We start from the raw sequence: 19,679 nt of genomic DNA, 5'->3' as shown, positions 1-19,679 counted from the left end.
TTCTAACAACTTGACCTCTACCTCTATTGTGTCTTCTCATTTGGTGGTAGGTCCCATTTATGATGACACGTCGATCCTCGATGACTTCGTCCTCCCTTTGGACAAGACGATGGCCATGGCGGAATATGATGCATCCCCCCCACATGGTTCCATCAAGATGACGATGACCACCATTTGATCTTTCCCACCTCACCTACACCACTTGAGTGGAATGACAAAGGTAACATAGGTGACGGTGATGCGCTAGTCCCACTAGTGGACATTCTTGACATTGCTTGCTTTCATGATGTTGATCCACCTATTTCCATGATTCATGCTAGTGCGACTTCCTCATGTGATGATTTCTTGCCCATTTATGATGAATATGATGATTCTCATGTGGAGTCTATTAGTTGTGATGCCATGTTACATAGGATTTCTTGTGACAATTCCCTTGGTCACATCATGTTTGATAATCCGCTTGACTTGTCATATGCTATGCATGAGATCCACCATATGTCTTATTTGCAATCTCTTCATAGTGACTATGCATATGCCATTAAAATAAACCCAATTTGCACTTATGGCATAGATGACAAGCCCATGGTTATTGACATTTGTTTTTCTTGTGATGATATTGATATGCTCCCTTTGCATAATTTATCTCATATGCCATGCCATGACTACATAGCTTCGGATATGCATTGTTTTGGATGTTGTCCATTTTCTCCATATGATGTTTCCAATCTTGCTCATGAGGAGACCCCCAGAGTTCCCTCATACATGTTAGGATAATTTGATCCATCCCATTCATTGCATGATCCCAATACTTGTGTGCACCATATGCTCCCCGTGAATGAATTTTCTATTGATGTGCCATATACTTGCATTCTCAACTTGTGTCCCCGTCGTGTCATACATAATAACTATTCTTTCATGATGGAGACATGTTCTTATACCATGCATCAAATTTCTTTGAGCATTTCTTATCTTGTGCTAACTCACATGTGCACATACACATCATGATGGATGATGTGTACATTTACCACGCGAACAATTTCTTGGGTTTGTGTCTCTTTTGTGTAGGTACCCATGAATACTTGTCAACCTCGCAATCCCACGAGTTGACAAAACAAGCTCTAGAGAGCAACGATGATTTGGGATCCCATGGATTGTCTTTCCCACCACTCTCTTCACGCAAAGACTTCGCGCATTTCTTCTACATGGCCCTCACTTGGCTATGGGTTATTATCCATTACATATTCTATGCCCATCTTGCCATGTTCACTTTGCATGATATGCTCATTCCTATGCCTTTGCCATGCACTTGTGACCCATGCTTTGCATTACACATGATGATTGATTCTAGTACTTGTATGTGTATTTGCAAGCTTGGTGGAGATATCTCTTGTTGTTGCCATGTTACATTTGTGACCCACCCCTATGATGATACTATGATCTTGCTTTGTGTTCGTGCTTGTGATATGTCATGTGCATTGTCTACGCCCATTATTTGTTCACATGACATGATTGCCATGATTTACTCTAGTGTGTTGCATCTCCGCTCCACTAGTTTGCATGACTTGATTACTATGCTTGCTTATGTTACATCACCAATGAATCATACTTGATCATTTCATGTGGTTGATGACAACCATCTATATGCTTTGCACATGATTCATATTGCTTCTTGTCATATATCTCCATGCGTTGCCTCTCTCATGCTAGATGATTTGACATGTATTGAGTGCAACAATGATTCTCGTCTTGCTCATGAGATTGCCCCCATAGTATTCTCTCATATGCTTGGAGATTTTGACACATCTCTTGTGAAGCATGATTGTCTTACTTCTTTGCACCATATACCTAGTGCCATGAACATAGCCATTGTTGCATCATATTATTCATGCACTTGTGCTACTAATGGTTATGTGCAAAAGATGAGAACCATCATGATGGATGATGTGTTCATCTACCATGCGCATACATTCTTTGTTTTGTTGTGTGCATGTGTAGGATACTTGGACTTCGTGTCAACTTCCACTTTACGTGAGTTGACCATTCGAGCTCTTAAGAGCGAGCCACCTTCTACCACGACGGTTCTACATCGCACTTGCTTGTGTTTTGGCATTGTGAAGAATGCACAAGGACACACCTTCAAGGTGACATCCTTCTTGAGCATGGATATTGAGGATCATACTACTTGTGTTGCTTTCACCATGAAGCTTATTGGTCATCTTGGACCACTTGATTGTGCACATGTTAGAGATCTTGCCTCGACTTGCCATTTTTGCATTTCCATGCCACATGACATATATACCTTGTGTGCTGCATCCAACTCTTAGACTACTTGCTACTATCATATGGTTGGTTGCACCAATACCATTTCTTCACATATGCCATGTCCCATTGCTTGTCACATGATTCACTTGATTGCCTCACACATGATGAACAATTGCTCTTTCTATTGTGTTGAGTGCCACACTATATTCACTACACCCTATGCACGTCATGCTTGGATTGTCTTGCACTTGACCCATGTGTTTAGACATCTCATCTTATTTGGTGATGTGAATGATTCCTATGCCTACCATCGACCATTTGTCGAGCGCTTTACGCATGTTTGCTATGATCTTGAGGTAGATGATTGTCCTCTTGTCAAACACATTAGCATCTCTACCTCACATTTACATGCTTGTCCCCATGATATCTTTGCTTGTGCTCAATTCATATGCTTACATGTCATGACACAATCCTTTGTCAAACCATATGCTATGCTTGATGACAACACTTGTTCGATAATCTCCACTTGAATGCTTGGTTTTGCACTAACGCTAACCACATTTGTTTTTCCAAGTGTTTGTTGTTCTTGTTTCTTTGGAAGGAATCTCAAGACGGTGTGACATTGGAGAGTGCCCATTTCGAGCTTGAAGATGAATAGTACTTGGTGAACGTCCACTTCTACACGGCAAAACTATCTCTTTCCCATGGTGATTTGGTTTTCGATCCGAGGCCGGATCTTTCCCAAGGGAGGGGAGATGATGCAGAGCATCCTATGGACATCACCATGTCAAGAGTCCGTTCGGCGAGTGACACGTGCGACATATACTTCACATACACAAAGGTGAATCTTCTCCTTTACACGTGCTCACATGACCCCTTCGAGGATGGTATACTACTTGACACTTCTCCCGTGTCCATGCATAGGTATTGTCAGAACACTACGGTCGGCAAGGAGGAGTGCAAGCGCCAAGGAGCAACTACACCATCCGCTAGGGAAGCTTGGAAGCGACGACGGAATAAACGGAGACAACTCCCAGGACTCGGACATTTGGCCCTGGCCCGAACATCCGGCCCCTGGAGATGTCAATGACAGCAGCAGCCCAACAGCCCAAGTGCTACAGGCCCCAGACATCCGGCGTCAGCCCCGGACATCCGGCGCCTACCAACGACCCGGACATCCGGCCTTCCCCCGGAAATCCGGCATCGACAAGAGGAGCCAACAGAAGGACACCCCGCTCGGGCCGGACATCCGGCCAACCGCCCTGGACATCCGGCGTCTCACGAGAGCCCGGACATCCGGCGCCTGCCTGCGCGCAGAGTCGGGCCAAAGGCCCATGTATCCCTTTCCCACTTACCCCTTCGTGGCTAAGACTATATATACTCCTCCCCCTCCTCCTAGTTAGGGTTAGCAAATATGATAGCTCATTCTTAGGTGAGCTTTGCTCCTACCTCTACTCTTGAGAGAGAGAGACTACCACTCCCATGGAGTTCAAGACCTCCATGTGAGAAGATCCTACGGGATATCATCAAGACCTCACGGGAAGATCCGTCTAGGATACCATCAAGACCTCCTCTTGGAGATGAACATTACCTTGTATCTTTCTCTTTGTTGTTCATGTACCTTGTGGATCTTGTGTGTTTGATTGTCTAGTGGATGTGTGATTGGACTTGTTCTTGAGTGTTTCCCCTTGTGATTTCTCCCCGTTCTTCCCCGTGTTCTTCGAGGGATCCCACTCCAATCGTGAAAGATCGGCCTACACTGGGTTAGCCCCGTATCAAGAAGCCATCTAGCTACTAACTATGGATCCGTAGGTCTACAAAGAACTACTCACACATCATAGGAGAGGCACCAATGGAAGTGGTGAACCCCTCCATGCCGGTGTCTAGATTCAATCTGATGGTTCTGGATTCTGCGGCGACTGGATCAATATTTCATCGACTTCCCTAGGGTTTCTGGAAATTTTGGGTATTTATAGAGCAAAGAGGCGGTTTGGGGGGCATACGAGGTGGGCAACACCCACCTGGGCGCGCCCCAGCCTCCTGGCGTGCCCTGGTGGGTGCTGCTCCCCTCGAGCAGCCCCCCAGGTGCTTCCTTGGCCCACTGGCTTTCTTCTGGCCCAAAAAAATCCTCCAGGAGTTTCGTTGCATTTGGACTCCGTTTGATATTGATTTCCTACGATGTAAAAAACATGCAGAAAACAACAACTAGCACTGGGCACTATGTCAATAGGTTAGTACCAAAAAATGATATAAAATGATTATAAAACATCCAAGAATGATAACATAACAGCATGAAACAATCAAAAATTAGAGATACGTTGGAGACGTATCAGCATCCCCAAGCTTAATTCCTGCTCGTCCTTGAGTAGGTAAATGATACAGAATGTTTGATGTGGAATGCTGCCTAACATGTTCATCACATTCTTTTCTTTATAGCATGGAAAAATGGACTTTTATATGATTCAAAGCAATAGCCTAGTTTTGACATGAAGACTTTAATACTCAAGCATACCAACAAGCAACCATGTCTTTCAAAATATCAACACTAAAGCAAGTTATCCCTTCCCATCATGCTCAATCATTGATCCATTCATGAAACAAACTTGAATATTAGCTATACCCAATGCTCAAATACGATCATAGTGCACCTTAGTTGGTGCTTTATAAGAGAAGATGGAGACTCAAATTCCAAATAAAAATTGCATAAGTAAAAGAAAGGCCCTTCGCGGAGGGAAGTACTGATTTGTAGAGGTGCCAGAGCTCAAAGCTTAAATTGAGAGATAAAATTATTTTTGAAAGGCATACTTTTCCTACCAACGAAAACGACTTGGATCATCCCAACACTTTCCATGCTAGATACATCATAGGTGGTTCCCAAACAGAAAATAAAGTTTATTCCTTTTTCCACCATAACTTTCACTTTCCATGGCTAACGGTATCCACGGGTGCCCTCCATACCAACACTTTCCAAGGAATTTATTATTTGACAACATAAAGTAAATTCATTATTCATTTTGGGACTGGGCATCCCTAGTACCTTTGCCGTACTCTCGTGCAATGACAAGTGAATAAACATTCATCGTGAGAATAACACATCTAGTATGGAAAATATTGGCTACCCTTTACCGCCTCGCGAGTAGTAGAGCACACAAAAGATAAATTTATTTTGAACATTAGAGATGGCACATGCAAATTTTCTTAGAACAGCATGCAAATACCGCATATAGGTAGGTATAGTGGACTCATATGGCAAAACTGGTTTAAAGGGTTTTGGATGCACAAGTAGTGATCATACTTAGTGCAAAATGAAGGCTAGCAAAAAGATTGAGACACAACCAACCAAAAAGCGAAAAATCTCATACCCAAGCATTAAGCATAAGTAACACCGAATAATGCACCATAAGTAGGATATAAATTTCATTGCATAACTATTGACTTTCGTGCTTGCATGGGGAATCACAAACCTTAACATCAATATTCTTACTAAAGCACACTTACTCACCAACATGACTCACATATCATATCGTCATATCTCAAAAGCATTACTAAGAATCAAGTTTATTTTGTCTAATGTTCTTCATGAAAGTTTTTATTATATCCTCCTTGGATAACTATCACTTTGAGACTATTTTCATATGTTGCTTTTGATAAGATCAAACAAATTTAAGTGAAGAACATGAGCATAAATTTTTCTGTTCTCTCAAAATAATCTAAGTGAAGCAAGAGAGAATTTCTTAAAAATTTAATAACTCCCAAACAAATCTAAGTGAAGCATGCACTACAAAAAAAATACACTTCCGTGATGATACGTGTTTGTCACAGTAGGTCGCGTTTTTTGTCATGCATGTACATCCATGACGATTTTATGACAGAATCAAGATAGTCATACCTGTGCTGTCGTAGAAGTGTTCCATGACATTACCAAAATTATCATCACGGAAGTGTCCACTTCCATGACAATAAATCACGCGTCATCGAAGTGCTTTCGTCAAGGGTGACCGATACGTGTCATCAACCGTAACGGGACGCCGATAACCGCCGTTAAGCTATCGGGTCCGGTTTTGGATCCGATAACCCGCTAACAGCCACGACCAATGCCGATTTTCCACGTGTAAAATTCTCATTGGCCGACGGATCCACGCGTCAGCTCCGCGTTGCCAAAGGTGTCACTCATCCAACGGTCGAGATGGGCCTATGATATGTTGACATGTGGACGGGCCAAAAAGTGGCCCATAAAGTTTAAATGGGCCGGCCCAACTGAAGGCCCATAAGATTTAGCGAACAATAATGGTCCGGCCCAGCTAAAGGCCCACAAGATTTTGCAGACTATAATGGGCCGGCCCAGCTAAAGGCCCCCAAGATTTTGCGGACCACAATGGGCCCGCCCAGCTAAAGGCCCACAAGATTTCGCGGACCATAATGGGCCGGCCCAGCTAAAGCCCCAACATTCTCTGTTAAGGCCCATACGGCTAGTGTCAAATTGGCCCGTCAATGGCCTGTCCTAAACTTGTCATCATCGCGGCCCATGGTCAATTCTATCCCGTTAATAGTCCGCTAAGTATTTGGGTCGAATTACGGCCCGGTGTATTTCCGGCCTGTTAAAGGTCCTGCTTCATTTGGGCCCATTTACAGGCCATCAAAACTTTTGGCCCATAAACGACCGTGAAGGATTTGGGTCATATTCGGCCATGTCTGGCATTCGGCCTGTTAGAGGCCCACTATAGATTTGGGCCACTTTCAGCCTGTTAACGTCGGACGAAAACCATGGTCCATATGTGGCCCAACGTCATATCGGGCCCATTAACGACCCATATAAAATGACGATAATCTAGCCCTACCGAAGTTCCTGCCTGTTAAAGGCCCATGTATTAGGTCGGCGCATTTATGGCCCGTCTGAATTTCGGCCTGTCAAAGATCCGCATCGTAATGGGCCACCATTTCGGCCTGCTAAGACCAATGGGTTATTTGGCACAATCAGGGCCCAATCTCACTTTCGATCTATTAAAGGCCCATGTTTTTTATGGGCTCGAGATATTTACACCTGTAAACGGCCTATTTTTACTGAGGGCCCAAATTGTGTTTAGGCCTGTTAAAGGCCTTAAAGGTCCACTATGGGCACAGGCCTAACAGAAAAATATGAAAGCTTATGCTGATTTAGGCCCAGATACTTTTAGTGGGCTACATGCCAATTTTGGCCCATAATCGATTTTAGCCCAATTGGAATGGGCCCGATGAATGTCAGCATGTTGGGCTCCTATGAAGCTTTCGGATGAAAACATTACTAAGATAAACCTACACTATACAAAAATAGCATCGTAATTACTGCAGCCTATGGCAGCATCATAAATGTTGTATCGCAACAAAATAAATTCCAACCATACAACAAAAGGCCTGTTGGCATAAAGTTTATAGTCCTTGCAGATAAAAGCACCATCAGATGTATAGAAGCACAAACCATTTGACCTGAGTGCTAATGTTTCAGGCTGTAGAATCTGATGGAGCAGCACGATCTTCACCTTTTTCCGTCATTGCTCTTGAACAACGAAGCGAATGTCTGATAGTCTGGTTTCAAAACCATTCATATCTTGACGACATTTGTCAACCACTATTCTTGTTTCCGAAACGACGTCCATTAGGGATCGGACTTGTGTCTGGAGCACATATATATCACTCTATCTAGCAGGAAGATTTTGTTCAGTAGGCGATATGGACGAGGTTACCTTGACAACCAACCCAGAATTACGCAGGAAGGTGCTTTTTGCACTGTTAGTGGGGAGATACTGACGCACTACAACAAGAGGTGACATTGTGCCTGTGGTAGCCTCGTCACATTCAGGTGGTTGTGGCTATTCAATCATTTGTTCCATAGCTTCCCGAAAGTTTGAACTTGCAGATTAGTGTACCAGATAAGTTACTAATGAGACAAAAACAAACAAAGTAGGTTACATGTTTATACATAACTTATTTTGGTGAACTACTGTAATACATTAGCATGTATTGTAGTGCCAACTACATAATAAAATCACTTTCGGAACATATGTCCATGTAGCATGCCTACTGTATTATCTATTTCCTCACATTCGTTGACATCTAAGGATAAAGAGACATGGTTTAAAGTAGGATGAACATAGTATAACATCATTCATATCATGGGCAAACACATATGAAACAAACATGGTATTTTATTATTGTGTGTGCACGTGAACATAACAACTAGATTACAGATCAAGACAAAAGAATATCCTTCATCTCTTTTAAACCATGTAAGGTGAAATGATACGTTAAGACAATTGTGTATAAAAGTGAACAGAGTAACTGACATTGGCTGCAAACCAAGTAGTTAAATGAACACATCATAGTACCAATCAATTCAAAGGCAGGAGGAGTAAGGACTTACAATAGCGGCTTGAACTCGTGTGCTCATGCCCTTCATCTTGCTGGTGTGGCAATCCTTGAAGATTTGCACTGCATTCGGTTCAGGTTATTTTTGGTCCGCATGGGCTTTCCTCTGTATTTGGAACAAGTCAATATAGATACGATAATATGGCATAGAAAAAAGAAAGAAGTAGCAGCTATTTACAAGAGCCTCGCAGTGTGCAATATAGCTACGAGATCCTGTTGTCTGTTGGAATTTCACTTTAGAACGGTTGGTCTTGTTCTTCAAACAGTTAGCCTAGAAGAAGATACACTTCTAAGGCACATACATAAATACAAGTTCAATATGTGGTCTGATCAAATACATATAGCGTACCTGATACTTTGGATCAGACCAGTGTTTAACGAGGGTTGTCTAGTCTTCATCTGTAATATATTCCACTGGAGATGTTTGGGCGATTTCATTGTTAGACTTGCCTTCAAAGTGAGATTTTCTAAGGTGGTATCGATACTATCGCAGAGCAGACTGAAAAACATGAGTGCATGCTTGTTTAGTTGCATCATCTTTCGGGTCCAACTTGAACCTCATCTGTTGAAAAAAGAATGTGAGTGGGACAGAGCAAGACAATATTACTAATTGCGATGAATAACATTACTTACGGATAAATGGTCAAGGAAGGTGTTAAACTGGGTATTGTCTTTCTCATTCCTGTACTGGATCCACATTGGGAGGATACGTGCATGACACCTAACGGCAACGGCTGCCTCTGATACCAACTCGGCTGACTCTATAGCATCACGTGGCCTTTTTAAACCTGCCTCAAAATGGATGTCCATTCTTCCTCCTTTAGATTTTGTTAATCTGTCAAGCATTATCCCTGATGTCTGTTTCCGCTTGCGCCATCGTGCTAGTTCAACAACGAATATGCAAAGTGTTAGTGTACATCAAACTGTGAGAGTACATATAAAGGAGCATGCAACTGCAACTTGACTCGGTCAGGTACCGTCTTGGTGTTGATGCTCATGAGGTTCATCTGATCTTGCCAAGTCCTGTTGTGTCAGCAGTGCTTCAGAAGTAGTGTTAGGTGTGAAGGCAGCTTGGGAACTGGCCAGTTCCGGAGCAAACGAACAAGTAACTCGTTGAGATGCTGGTGCAGTTGAATCGGATGCTATAGCTGGTGGAGCAGGTGATACTGTGTTTGTAGATTTAACCGGTGGACTTGGACCTTCTACTGCACTATAAGTACCAGCAGAATCTCGAGATAGATCCTTTTCGTTTCACCCGACGAGTAACACCACTCCCTACTATATTATTTTCCTTGCACTTTTTTGACTTTGCCATGTCAAGCCGTACCCACAACACAAAAGAATAAAATAGATCTTCAGAACTCATTGATGCATGATACAGACAAGCAATACTTTGATGTAAGATAACCATATGAGGATGGAATATGTAAGAAAAATAGGACGACATGACATATTCACAGCTACGATTTGTAAACTAAGCAGAAGGATTCTCAAGAAAATAGAAGTAATGCAAGCTAGACACCATATGAAAGATGCAACCAATATTACTCTGCCAAGTTAAAAGTGTCTTGTCATAAGTGGCAATTCGAAAAATTAGAAGCAGTACAACGTAGAAATCAATGCAAGATGCAACCACTATCAAACTACCATGTTAAAAGCGTCCAATCATGAGTGACTGATGCGGGATACACAACAACAGTACTTTGATGTAAGAACATGGTATGATAGATAGATGCAGTGTATTCTAGACACAGAAAGCCATGTCATATGCACACGTATAACGTATAAACTTAGCAGGTGCAATTTAATCAAAATAGAAGAAATACAGGCTAGACAACATATGCAACATGAAACCAATTATCACACTGTCAACTTAGAGCACACACCTGGCGATGGTGGAGTACGGGAGATGAATTTATCATGTAGACTTGGGACTTCAACTTCATTAGCAGTAGCAGTGGCAAATCTAGAGAGTCTCTGTTTGCGTCGGTGCAGAGGACCACCAACATCCCCTAACTTACTCTTTTCCTTCCTATTTTCTGATATTGCCTTATGAAGTCAAAACCACAAGAAGATGAATAAAATTAGCTCTGCATAACTGGTTGATGCATGATACAGACGAACACTACTTTGATGTAAGGCAAGCACAGGATAGGAGGATGGAATATATACAAAAAAATACAACGTTTCATATTCACACGTACGATAGGAGGATGGAATATGTATGAAAAAATAGTAAGCGGAAGGCATTTCAACAAAATTAGAAGAAATGAAAGCTAGGCACCATATGAACATGCAACCAATATCACTTTATTAGGTAAAAAGTGTCTCATCATAAGTGCCATTTCAAGAAATTAGAAGCAGTACAAGCTAGAAGACAATGCAAGATGCAACCTACATCACAGTCCCAAGTTAAATGTGTCTTATGGGTAAGTGATCGTTGCAGGTACAAGTTGTAAGCTACACAAATGCAATTCAACATAATCAGAAGCAATACAAACTAGACATCATACGGAAAACGCAACCATATATAACAGTTCCAAGTTAGAGCAAGCACATGTGATGGTGGAGTAGGGGAGATGTCCTCATCATGTACACATATGTTCTAGAAACAGGAACACGTGTCATATTCACAGGCATTATGTGTAAAGTAAGCAGAAGCAATTCAACAAAGTTAGAAGCAATACAAGCTAGACATCATACGCAACATGCAACCACATATAATAGTGCCAAGTTAGAGCAAGCACCTGTGATGGTGGAGTAGGGGAGATGTGCTCATCATCTACACAGCTACGTTGATTGTACAACCTTGTGTTGTCTTGCGAATCTTGTTGGGAGGATGGCAGAGTAGAATCTATAGAGACCCCCTGTTTGAGTTGCTCCGAAGGACCACCATCATCCACTGCCGGACTAATTTCCTTCAATTGTAATGATTTTGCATTGTGAAGTCAAACCGATAAGAAAAAGGAATAAAATTCGCTCTTCAGAACTCATTGATGCATGATACTGACGAACACTACTCGGATGAAAGGCAAACACATGATGCGAGGATGGAATATGTATGAAAAACAGGATGGCGTGACATATTCACACCTATGATGTGGTAACTAAGTAGAAGGCATTTCAACAAATTAGAAGCACTGCAAGCTAGACACCATATGAAAGATGCAACCAATATCACTCTGCCAAGTTCAAACTGTATGGCGTCTCAAAAAATTAGAAGCAGTACATGCTAGAAATCATATGCAAGACACAACCAATATCACTGTGGTGACTTAAAGGTGCCTTATCATAAGTGACTGATGCGGTATATGCAAGAACAGTAGTCTGATGTAAGAACATCGTGTGATCAGATATAGTATGTTCTAGAAACAGGAACACGTGTCATATTCACATGCATTATGTGTAAAGTAAGCAGATGCAATTCAACAAAGTTAGAAGCAATACAAGCTAGACATCATACGCAACATGCAACCACATATAATAGTGCCAAGTTAGAGCAAGCACCTCTGATAGTGGAGTAGGGGAGATGTGCTCATCATCTACACAGCTACGTTGACTGTCTAGCCTTGCATTGTCTTGCGAATCTTGTTGGGAGGATGGTGGATTAGAATCTGTAGAGAACCTCCGTTTCAGTTGCTCAGAAGGACCACCATCATCCAATGCCTTGCCAATTTCCTTCAGCTTTATTGATTTTGCATTTGAGGTCATACCGACAAGAAAAAGGAATATAATTCGCTCTTCAGAACTCATTCATGCATGATACTGACGAACACTACTCTGATAAAAGGCAAAGTCATGATACGAGGATGGAATATGTACGAAAAAATGGATGGCTTGACATATTCACACCTATGATGTGGTAACTAAGCAGAAGGCACTTCAACAAATTAGAAGCACTGCAAACTAGACACCATATGGAAGGTGCAATCAATATCACTCTGCCAAGTTAAAACTGTCTCGTCATAGGTGGCGTTCATCAAACTAGAAGCAATACATGCTAGAAATCATATTCAAGACGCAAACCAATATCACACTGCCAACTTAAAGGTGTCCCATCAAAAGTGACTGATGCAGGATACACAAGAAGAGTAGTTTCATGTAAGAACATGGTGTGATAGACAGATATAGTATGTACCAAAAACAAGAAAGTGTGTCATATTCACATGTATCATGTGTAGGCTAAGCAGATGCAATTTACACTAATTAGGAGCAATACAAGCTAGACACCATATGCAACATGCAACCAGATATCACACTGCCAAGTTATAGAAGAAACTTGGATGGTGGAGTAGGGGAGCGGAGACTTGGACCTTGTAATGCACTATCAGTACAAGGAGAATCGGTACAGATGCTCCGTTTATATTGCTGCAGAGGACCACCATCATCGCATTCCTTACTCTTTTCCTTCCTCTTTCTTGATTTTGCCTTGTCAAGTCAAATCCACAAGAAAAAGGAATAAAATTTGCTCTTTAGAACTCATTGATGCATGATACTGACGAACACTACTTTCATGTAAGGCAGGCGCATGATAGGAGGATGGAATATGTATGAAAAACAGGACGGCGTGACATATTGACATGTATGATGTATAAAGTGTAAACTAAGCACAAGGTGTTTGAACTTGTTAGAATCAATGCAAGCTAGAAACCATATGAAAGATGAAACCAATATCACTCTGCCAAATTAAAAGGGTGCCCTAACAAATGTATTTGACCAAATTAGAAGCAATACATGGCAACAAGCTAGAAATAATATGCAATATGCAACAAATAAAGGTGACTCATCATAAGTGATTGATGCAGGATACAGAAGAGAGGTAGTTTCATGTAAGAACAAGGTTAACACATAGTTGTAGTGTGTACCAAAAATAGGAAGGCATGTCATATTCACAGGTATAGTGTGTAAACTAAGCAGATGCAATTTACCCTAATTAGAAGCATTACAAGCTAGATACCGTATGCGACATGCAACCACATATCACACTGCGAAGTTAGAGCAAGCACCTGTGATGGTGGTGTAGGGGAAGTGCGGTCTTCAAATATAGAGCTACGTTCAATATCTTCATTTAGGCTTGCTGTTTCTTGAGAATCATGTGGAGAGGATGAAATTGCATTCTTTATAAGAACAACGCGTCTCATATTAACCCATGGGCGTGACTGTCTCGTCATAAGCCATAGATGCAGGATACACAAGAACAGTAGTTTGATGTAAGAACATGGTGTGATAGGCAGAAGTAGTATGTACCAAAAACAGGAAGGCATGCCATATTCACATGTATAATGTGTAAGCTAAGGAGATGCAATTTAACAAATTAGGAGCAATACAACCTAGGCACCATATGCAACATGCAACTAGATATCACACTGCCATGTTAGAGCAAGCACCTTGGGTTGTGGAGTAGGGGAGATGAGATTTGGAACTAGCACTGCAGTACGAGTAGCAGGAGAATCTATAGAGATCATTTGTTTCGGTTGCTCCAGAGGACCACCATCATTTTGTACCTTCGTCCTTTCAGGTTTTGCCTTAACAAGTAAACACACAAGAAAAAGGAATGAAATTCGCACTTCCAAATTCGTTGATGCATGATACTGACGAACACAACTTTTATGTATGGCAACCACATTGTAGGAGGATGGAATATGTATGAAAAACGCTAAGTAGAAGGCATTTCAACAAATTAGAAGCAATGCAATCTAGACACCATATGAAAGATCCAACCAAAATCACTCTACCAAGTTAGATGTGTCTCATTATAAGTGGCACTTCAACAAATTAGAGGCAATACATGTTTGAAATGATATGCAAGATGCAACCAATGTTACACTGTCAACTTGAAGGTGTATCGTCAGAAGTGATTGATGAGGGATACATAAGAAAAGTAGTTTGATGTAAGAACATGGTTAATAGAAATACGTAGTATGTACCAAAAACAAGAAGGCATGTCATATTCACAGGTATAATGTGTTAACTAAGCATAAGCAATTTACCCTAATTAGAAGCATTATAAGGTAGATACCATATGCAACATGCAACCACATATCACACTTCCAAGTAAGAGCAAGCACCTGCGATGGTGGTGTGGGGTAATTGCGGTCATCAACTAGAGAGCTACGTTGACTATCTTCATTTAGCCTTGTTGTTTCTTGAGAATCGTGTGGGGAGGATGACACTGCACTCTTTAAACGAGTAGGGCGTCTCACAGTAACCCACTGGGGTGACTGTTTCATCATAAGTGATTGACGAGGGATACAAAAGAGCATTAGTTTGATGTACGAATATGGTTAATAGACATATGTAGTATGTATCAAAAACAAGAAGGCATGTCATTATCAAAGGTATAATGTGTAAAGTAAGCAGATGCAATTTAACCAAATTGGAAGCAATACAAGCTAGACACTGTATGCAACATGCAACATGCAACCACATTTGATAGCGCGAAGTTAAAGTAAGCACCTGGGATGGTTGTGTGTGGCAATTGAGATCATCAACTGCAGAGCTATGTTTACTGTCTCCAACTGCTGACACTGCACCCTTTAGAGCGCTGAAACGCTTAGTGCTTATCTTCGAATTACACTCGAGCGACTTCTGTCTTTTCTTTTCTGCATTCATCAACACTGCTTTAGGGTCTGAAATACCCATGCATAAAAAACAATAGTGTGAGTATGGGTGAAGTGTGTGCACAATTAGTACAGTGTAAAGGTAGCAGATAGCAGGTCGGTGAGAAATAAATGACGGGAGACATATGATAGCTCTACAACATGCATGGCACACTAAATTACTACAAGATTCTATGAAATAACAGTCGACTGAAAATAAATAGGTCGGTCCATTTTTTCTGCACCGTCCGATGTACAAAGAACGGCGGATCACCTTCATCTACCTCCAGCCAGTGAGTGTTGATGATCTTCCTCGAAACGGCAGCGACCATCGGCCCAGTCCCCTGCGTGCACCCTCCCCTCGACCTCACCGCACCGCCGTGCTTGGCACCGCCCCCCGGCCATCCATTCAAGCCCCGCCGACCTCCACATCGGGCGCAAGCAGCTCCTGCGCCCCACACCCCTATGATAGACATCGATGCACCGCTTCCCCGACGAACAGGCGGACTAGGTGCTCCGCGCGCCTAAGCGGGTGCTGCTTCTTTAAATTGCGGTTCGACTGACCCTAAATTGAAATCCAGGCGGGCTACTGACCTCTAGCAAAGGTGAAATAGTAAAGGGAGGAAACCTTGTGCATTTAGTATCACGAACAAGATGCAGTAAGAAGCGCTCAACTAGTTTCTTTCGTGGGATGAATACGGTGTGAGCAGAGACGTAAGATTTGCACGAATAAGGGAAGAGGAGTACCTCTTTCTGCTGGTAGTGATGTGTCCTCCTTCTGCTTTTCCAACGATCTTCTTGTGGTTCTCTAGAAACGAGAAGTTGTGGAGGACGATGGAGCCTTGGACGAACCCGTGGCCAAGTTGTTGAGTGTGGTGCGATGGCCGTCTATCGGCGGCGGGGAACCAGATCCAAGGCGGCGAACGACGGCGTAGCGGGAACAACTCCAGTGCGGTGGACGGTTGCGACAGTGGAGCGGCAGTAGTGAGGCGCATGACGGCATGGTCGGAGTGGTTCTGGTACGGCGCACGTCGGTGTCGGTGTTGTGGAGGCAGCTCTGCCTCGGCTTCAGCTGCTAAGTCCTTGAGGGCATTGCAGTTGCGGTTGCGTTGGACGACGATGTCGGGGTACCGGCTCTGGCGTGATGGAGGAGGATGGCGGTGGATTGGCCGCTATGGGGTGGAGGACGGAGGAGGCTGGGGTTTCACGGCTGGTGGAGAGGGCGTTTTGGCGCCCACGGAGTACGAATGGGAAACGGAGGGAGGCGGGGAACTAAGGGGGAACAATGTTTCAGTTTGAGACGCGCTTGTTTGAAATTTGGGGAAAGTTACAAACTTTGCCCCCATCTAAAACTTCGGTCATATTGCGGGTTGGGGGTAGGACAGTAATCTCAGGTGTCCCAAATGTTGGCGGGATAGATTTCGGCCGAGCGCATGGGTGTTTAGGCATCCACGGTGTATGAATGCTTCTCGGAGGCGGTTGAGACTGGCGTCTTGCTGAACTTACAAACCTACCCCGGTTTAGACCTTTGGACATCGGGCCGATAGGCTACATGGGCCAGAGTCAGGACAGTAATTTCCTACAACCAAACATTAGTCTCGCACGGTTTCGGGTGACCAGAGGCCTATTTGGCACTTCGTTCAATATTTGGGAGCAGAAGCATTACCGTTTTCGGTTCTCTTGAATTGAACTTTCAGGATTTGTCAAACTTCACAAATCTTTACTATTGAAAATCCTAAAACTATGATTATTTTGGAATGGAGGGGATACATTTGAATATACATTGTACACTAGTATATATGAAAAAATATGCAACTTACCTTAGTTCATGCATGTTCCAGATATAATCTCCTTGGTTGCAAAAAAAAGTTAGACATGTGTATGAATATGTATAGCATGTTCAAACGCACAACAAAGATTGATGCCCCCTTTTACATCTTATTTACAAATGCCATTATCTCGGGTTCAAATAGATGAATGCACTTCCTATGAATTTGAATCTTCAAAACCCCCTTTATGTTGAATTCGACATGTATTCTATTTCGTAGCTAGCAATTTGGAATGTATCCATGCAAGTGACAAATGTATAAAGTGCTTCACACTAACAACATGGAGTGCACTAATTAATGTTTATATATGAATTGCAAAAGCATCCATTGCCTGTATTTCAAACCGCTCTCACTCTATGGATAGATAATATGAAATAAACACATGCACATGCTAGAATTCAATAGAGTATGGGTGTCTGATAGACCGATTTTCGTCCATACGCAATTGCAAAATTCATGATCTCATCCCAAAAATAATAATGCCATTTATATTTTAATTTAATGCGTAGAACCGCCTTTTACACATAGATGCACTATGCCTCGGCCCGTTCTCACAAACGCGTTATATATTTCTCTATCTAACGCATAAGTGCACACACTTTATATGCATCGGCATTTCTCTTTCACACATGCTCACAATCTCTCTCGGGGTGTCGGGGTGTCTCACGCACATGCTCTCTGTGTTTCTCTCTCTCTCTCTCTCTCTCTCTCTCTCTCTCTCTCTTTCTGACTGCTATGTACCACTCTTTTCACTAATCTCAGTTGGAAAACACTATTTCTCTCACATGCATATATACACACACGCGGTCTCTACTATCCCTCTATATGCACATATATGTGCCTACGTGTCTCCCGCACGCACATTATCTTTAGGCCTCTCTCGCACACATTCCCCCCCCCAGACACACCTCTCTCTTAGTAGCTGGCAGATATGATTTCATCATATCATTCGGTAGGATATCCCTGATTGTTAGGCTGGATGGTAATACGAGGCAAAGTTTTACCCTAGTTCAGACCCTTGCAGTTGAAGAAAAAGCCTACTCCTGGTACTGTATATTGGTGATAGGGGTGTGTACAAAGTACACGTGAATACCAGGCATTGTGCGTGTGTGTATACTATCGACGAACTAGCCCCCAAGCTTCTATAACATACTGGGGGCCTAGGGTTACAAATCATATATAGTCGGCTTATCACCAGTGGGGATAGAGTCCTCCGCGACTCTGGTAGCTTCCTGTTGTATGCTGAGTCCTCCACATTGGTCTTCGTATAATGCGTCTCGGTCCAACCTATATGTGGCGTAGGATGGAACCGACCCATGAGTCTTCATGTTGACCCACCACAACTAGAAATGATGTGCCCATCACACCACACACACAATCGGCCACTAAGAAAATAAGCATATACAATAGTACAATGTTATGCATGAAAGTTAATTGCATGGTGCATCCAAAAATATTTGTTCTGCATTGTGAATGTTTATATATTCTCCTAAAATATTAGTCATGGGAAAGATAAACGAAGGGCATATCTCTCCTTGTCTCCACCGGACACCCCCTCTTTCTATACCACTTTCACGTACGCACACAAACTATCTCTCATCCCTCTAAAAGTATGCATGCCCACGACACATTCACGCGTGATGGTCAATGTATTTCAAGCTAAAGCACTATACGGTCACTGGACTTCAGAATATGCTCATTACGGTCACCGTATACATTCTCGTGGTGATCATATGGTATCTAGCTCATGATACGTCTCCGAATTTCATCGATGACACTGACGGACTTTGCATTTGATGTGTGCTCGTATTTTGTTGACGACACTTACGGTCATTGTATTTGAAGCGAAAGCATGATATGGTCACTGGACTTCAAAATAAGCTCATCACGGTCACCACATACATTTTGTCGTGCTAACCAACATGTGGTTGGATGGTTAGGAGGACAGTGGTTTCTCGAGCCCACCAAGGTTAAAGTCCCGGTGCTCGCATTTATCTTATGTTAATTTCAGTATTTTTCGGCGATGTGCGTTCAGTGGGAGGAGACGTTCCACTCGACTACGAGGCACCTATGGTGACTTAGTAGGGTCTGCGTGTGTGCGCTTATAGCGGTGAGTGGTTGCACATATATGTGAGCCCTTGCGTCTATACCGTGTTAAAAAAAATACATGCCATGATTATACGGTCACTAGCTCACCCGTACAACTCCGTATTTTGTTGATGACACAATCAATTGACCAGTCAAACGTTCCACGTGGCGCAACTAGTGTTGCACCACCGGGGTGCGTAACCGTGGGGCCCACCTGTCAACCCGTATATGAAAGAAAGAAATGGTAGTTTGAGTATGTACTGTGTTAATAAAATAGGTTTACATTTTAGGGTGATCATACGGTCACTGGCTCACCATACAGCTCCATAATTTGTTGATGACACGATCAATTGACCAGTCAAACGGTCCACATTTAGCAGCGCACATTACCATAGGGCCCACTCGTCAGCGTGCATATGAAGGATGGAAATGGTAATAAATTAGTGGTCGGTGGGTATTCGAAGTCGTGAGACCTCTGGTTGGCAGTCGCCGGCGGGGG

This window comes from Triticum dicoccoides, chromosome 7B (genome assembly GCF_002162155.2).
Source record: "Triticum dicoccoides isolate Atlit2015 ecotype Zavitan chromosome 7B, WEW_v2.0, whole genome shotgun sequence".
NCBI classification, from domain to species: domain Eukaryota; kingdom Viridiplantae; phylum Streptophyta; class Magnoliopsida; order Poales; family Poaceae; genus Triticum; species Triticum dicoccoides.
The sequence above is the reverse complement of the archived record's forward strand: the minus strand, read 5'-3'. Positions refer to the sequence as shown.